This window comes from Lycium ferocissimum, chromosome 10 (genome assembly GCF_029784015.1).
Source record: "Lycium ferocissimum isolate CSIRO_LF1 chromosome 10, AGI_CSIRO_Lferr_CH_V1, whole genome shotgun sequence".
In the NCBI taxonomy this organism is placed as follows: Eukaryota; Viridiplantae; Streptophyta; class Magnoliopsida; order Solanales; family Solanaceae; genus Lycium; species Lycium ferocissimum.
The window spans coordinates 54,482,868-54,489,063 of NC_081351.1; positions in this window are offsets into that span (position 1 = coordinate 54,482,868).

Genomic DNA, 6,196 nt, shown 5'->3' on the forward strand with positions numbered 1-6,196 from the left:
AAGAAGAGAATTATAGTTGAATTTAAATTCTTGTTTAGTTCTAAATGTTGGAGTACACTTTTTAATTTGGGTAAAAATATCTAGAAAAGTCAAAGTGGTTTCAAAGTCCTAAATATTAGGAATTCTTATATAGTTTAATTATGAAAAGATTTCAATAAGCAAATTTTTAGCTGATTTAAAGTCATTCCCTTGTATGATTCTCGCTTTGGATGCGAGAGGTCCCGAGTTCGAATCTCGGAATGGCCCCATGTCTCCTCTTCGTAGCGGGAAAAAAACTCCTAAACGTAAAAGGAGCACAAAGGGTCCAAAACTTTCGTAAAATAAAAACTTCGAATCTACAAAGAAAATTGAAGAAACTTTTGGTATTAATTATCTATGGGCACAAAAATAAGTATCCGAACGCAGGGAAAAAATTCACAAACATAAAAGGATGATTTGTTAATCAAGATCAATAAAAACAACGTAATAAAAAAGAAAATACAAATTTTGACTTAATTAAGTATTATGTTAATGGAACTCGATCACCATTGTGCAATTTCAAGTAGTTACACCCTTTTCGAGAAAATCAATTCTAATGATCCTTGGCTCAACTTCATAGATAAAGGAATAAATTGGCGAAGAAAGTTCGTTAAGTAATTTTGTGCTTTATGTTCTTAGTTCATCATATATCAGAGTTAAACACAACTTAGAAAGTAATTATCATAATTGAAAAGCCAAATAATTCAAGAACAAATAAACATGATATATTTTTGCTCAAAGAACAAAACCCCGAAACTGTAAAGCTGGAGACATAATAGTGAAAATTGCGCTCTAACTCATAAAAGCTTATAACATAAGTAATGGTAAACCTAAAAAAATACTCCTAAAATTGGAAGAGGAATATAGAAAAATAAGAACCCTAACCAAACTTTTATAGCAAAATAATTATAGCCGTAACCGGAGTACTCCTAAATTATGTGCTTCGTGCTTTTAATTTTCCTTTTTTACTTGCTTTTGCTTGTAAATTGTTTTCAACTATATGGAAAAGATTGACTCCTAATATAAAAGGAGTCCTACGTCCAACAGAATTTGAAAGTGGGTGAAATATTTTCGTGTAGTCACCGGAAAGAAGGATTCTTAAATGTACAAGGTAAGAGAAGAAGTCCTAGATTTTAGAAATATAATAATTAAATGTTTATCACTAATCATTAAGAAAATAATTAAATGACATATTAAGCAAATAGTAAATGACGATTTTATCTATTACAAAGTCTTTTAATGAAGGGCAAAAAGTTCAATCAACATTTCCAAGGCCCTTCACACTTTTAATATAACTAGTTTCGGTGTACGCGCTTTGCGCGTGACCATAGCGGATACCTCATTTGACGATGAACACTATAAGAAAAGGAAAGTTAAACTTAGATATGAACTTCGTCGCTAAACCGTCCCTAAATTGTTCATAGCTAATTTTTTTTTAAAAATATTTTATTAATCAGTCCCTAAATTGAATTAGCGACAAAATAATTAAATGACATATTAAGCAAATAGTAAATGACGATTTTATCTATTACAGAGTCTTTTAATGAAGGGCAAAAAGTTCAATCAATATTTCCAAGGCCCTTCACACTTTTAATATAATAATTACTTTGATCCATTAAATTTTGGATTACATTTCAAATGCAATGCATATTAACTTAAATATATACTCCCATAACACCTAATCGGGCGGTAATGTCATGTTTACCATGGCATATACACTGCTGGGATGTAATTAGTGAGTTGTTGAAATTTCTTTACTATGAGCCTGCTTGGATGGCCTTAAAAAAGCGACTTATAAGCCAAAAAAAAAAAAAAAGTTGGGATAGCCAACTTTTTTTTTTTTTTGCTTATAAGTTCTGCTTTTAGATAAGCTAAAAACAAAGCCAATTATTTTTTGGGCATTTTAAGCACAAAATGGCTTATTTTATGTTCCACCAAACACTCAAAAAAAAAATTTCGAAAACAACTTATAAGTCAATCCAAATGGGCTCTATAATTGGCTCTAGATAAAGCCAAGAACACTAAAGTTAGAGAATGTGTGAAAGCAATAGAAAACAGGACCTCATAAAAAAGCTACTAGAGTATATATATAACGAGAATAACGATGAGGTCGGAAACTGTTAGTACATTGAATTTGAAACCTCCCTGAAAACTGCAAATATTATAGACACCAAGGACATGAAAAAAACATTCCTGTCTTAAATAAAGTGGTGTTGAAGATGAGTTGAGCAAACATCAAAAGCAAGAGCTATCAAATGCAATGTAAGAGCCTGCTTGAATTAGCTAATTGTAAATAGCCGAGAACCTTTAAGTGCGTAAGAACATTTTTAAGTGTTCAAGCTGATTTTATAAATAAGCAGTTATGTGTTTAGATAGAAGTACTGAAATTGATAATAAGTTGTTGATGTATTTGATAAAAAAGTGTTGATAAGCTTTACTTTGTTAGAATAACTAAAATTGTATACGGGTAAAACAGAGGATACGGGCATGCTCGGTTTCCCGACGTGAATGTTATATTCATCATGCTCGGCCGGGATAAGACCGGTATATCTCGATCGGGCATCAAGCCCGATCCGGAATGAGATATTAAGGCAGGATGAGGAGGCGGTTAACCACCATGAGGAGAAGACCGGAATATCCGCCTTCAGCCGGATATTTTAGCACCAATCCCGGCAACAACTGTCAATGGATTCCTTTCCTTACTTAGAATTGTATTAGGGCTAGGACTCCTTTACTATATAAAGAGGAGGCCCCCATTCATTTTGGGGGGTTCTTTTATTTTTTCACTCGACAGATAAAGGAAAAATCATGTACTAAGCAAGGCAATACAATTAACTGAGTTCATTCATCCTTTCTAAAATTCTCTTTGTTACTCATTGTTCAGATATCCGATCATAGGAACTTGACCTCGGTTCCCAGTACCCTAGGCCAGTCAGTATACATTTTGGTTAGATCTATATATTTCATTTTACTTATTCGCTTATCGTGTAGTCTAATCTCGTATTGAATTAAACCATATACCCTTAGCATCGCATACAAATTCAATTGTTTTTCATTTTAAGGCTAAACAAAAATAATCTTAAATATGGTGCAAAAAAATATAAATTTTAAAGTTCCTTGTAAAGAAAAAAGAGGAACGACAAATAACAACAACAACAACAACAACATACCCCGTGTGATCTCACAAGTGGGATCTGGGGAAGGTAGGATGTACGCAGACCTTATCCCTACCTTTGTAGGATAGAGAGGTTGTTTCCGATAGACCCTTGGCTCAAATAACGGACTTCAACTGATATTTAATATCAAAATTTTAACAATGATACTTGTAAGCAAAGAAAGTTTACAATCTTTAGATAGTAATATTAGATACGTTTTATTACTTAAGACGGGATCAATCATAATTGATATATCCTATAAGCGTAATTCTCTTGATAATATAGAATAGTCTTATGTTATCCTATTGAATAATTCAAACTCAGTCTCTTATCTAGTTAATTCTCTAATCTTCCTCATATTTAATTAATTCCTCAATCTCTTGTCTAATTAATTTTCTAATCCTTTAGATTTGTCTAACATATTTTTAGATTATGTCTTAAAAGTGTCAAGTAGCTTTTGCTCAATACACCACTTGGCTCAATATCAAGCTTGACTACCCTCCTTTAATATAATATGAATTTATCACTTAACTATAGTAAATTAGTATGATCTGGTAAACACCAGGTGCGGTAACTTTTATCCTTTCAAGTATATATTGTTAACACAAGATAAAATAAAAGTGATTTTAGTTTTAGATGTGAGGAAAATTATTTTTGTCTTTCTGATATGTCATTTTGGCCAAAATAAATTTGGTCCGAAATACTTATCATTTTAGGTAACAAGCAAGATTAGTAAATTTTTTCCATTACCGCTCTTACTATTCCAAGTAGACATGTAATTATCAATTACTCATTTGAAGAAAAGATAAGAATAATTTAGTTAAACATCTTTCATGATTAATACTACTAAATAATTTTGCTTGAGTTCGCCTAAAAAATAGATAACATAAGAAATTGACTGGAGCGAGTGTTAACTAACACTTCATTAGTTTGATTTTTTTCGTCATAAGACTATCAAAACTACAACCGTACTACAACCGTATAAGTACATAATCCAAACAAGAATTATGTCAATCCTATATAATTCAATTATGTTGTTTAGTGAATCTATTTGCATTTAATTTAAAATACTGCTCTATCATTTTCCATGAAAAATAGCGAAGAGGTTAATTGTATGTTTTTCCATTTTTTCATTTCTTTCAAAATATACACATGCACAAGTTTATAAGTGTGCTTTCTCAATTTGCAAGATTAATAACAACACACACACACACACACACACACACACACATATATATATATATATATATATTGTATACGGTAAATACCGGATATAGCATGAACCGATTAAATGAGGGCCGAGGGAAAGAAGAGAGGAACGTGCCCGATGACATTCGAGCTAAACCGGAGGGGGGCCTAGACCGGAGCTGAGCAAGAAGACCATTTGGTCCGCCTCCCTTAGCAGCTGGTCCGGTATAGCCGTTGATCCGTATGGCCGTTGTTCCGGAACAGCGCTTGGTCCGCATAGCCGTTGATCCGGTGTAGCCGTTGACCGTGCGGTCGTTGGTCCCACGATGCCGTGCCCGAGAGCCACGCGTCGGTAGCCGTCTGCCATGGGCGTCACCAACCATGCGTGTGTCGGACGGCGCGCGCGCCTAATCCCACCAAATCCGTTCGTAAATTTTGTCCTCGTTATTATTATTTTATTTAGTTCACATTGTATCAAGCTCGTATGGGGCAAAGACTATAAATATGGGGCACCCCCTCCTTTGAAGGGGTTGGCTCCCTTTATCTTTCAAGAACACTTGCAATAGAAGAATCTCATATATTTATTCCCTTCTCATATATTCGGCCTAGGCCATTTCTTTGTAGAATTATTGCTAATCATATAATACATTGTTCACAAACGCTTACATCTTTGGCTGCTTCATTAGTGAGCCTTCCAATCTCTATTTCCTTTATCTAACATACGTCAAGAACAAAGCACATATCCTATACCCACTTACAAATTCAATTGATTACCCGATTCCGGGGTAAACATATATATATATATATATATATATTTCCTTCATATTTAGAAATTTGTAAATTTATAAATGCACTTGCTCAACGGTGTCGATGGTCTATCGAAAACATACTCTCTACCCCACGAAGATAAGGATAAGGTCTGCGTACATTCTACCCCCTCCGAACTCCACTCGTGGGATTACATTAGGTATGTTGTTCTTGGTCTTGTTGTTGTTATACTTGCTCAACGGTAAGTTTTATAAAGACTTGTCACTACCTTGTTAGGGTCGGTCTACTGGATACGCATTGTTTTTGTACTCATGTTGCTCTTATTGCACTTTTATGTGCAGATTTGGATATGAGTACTAGCGGAGCAAAGGTGTTTTGGAGTCCTGCTACTTTGAGTTTCGGGGTAAGCTACAGGTTGATCCGCAACACCAGACTTTGACCATTTTTCTTTTGCCGTATATTTCTTTCTATTCCTAGACAGTTTGTTGTTTCAGACTTTTGTATTTACTTTCAGTCTTAGGTGCTCTTGACTCATATCACCAAGTCTTTGGGGTGTTGTGATTGGACCGCGTATTTGTTATACTCAAACTTGAGACTTTATTATCATGCTATTCTCGTATGCTTTCATTATATCTGCTAATAAGAAATAAATGACTAAAATTGAAATTGGTTCTTCTGCACCGAGTTGGATGTAGGTGCCATCACAATTAAGGAAAATTTTGGGTCATGAAAAATTATCAATTTCATTATGTGATCTGACGTCAGAGAAATCAATAGTCTAATTAAATTTGCGGTCGTGCAGTTAGTATCTCTCTGATGAACATATGTAAAGTTTTTTCTTTGTACGATTCAACTTCTTATTTCGGGAATCATTTATTGTAATGGCTGAAGTAGTACACATTAATGATAAAATACGAAAAGGTCGTTTCAGATGATTTGGACATTCATTTGTTTTGTGTCGATCTACAGATGCACCCATTTGTAGGTGTGAAACTATAGCAGGTGAAGGTGTTAAAAAGGAACGAGTTAGTCCTAAAATCATATGGAAAAAAGTTGTCTCGAAAGAC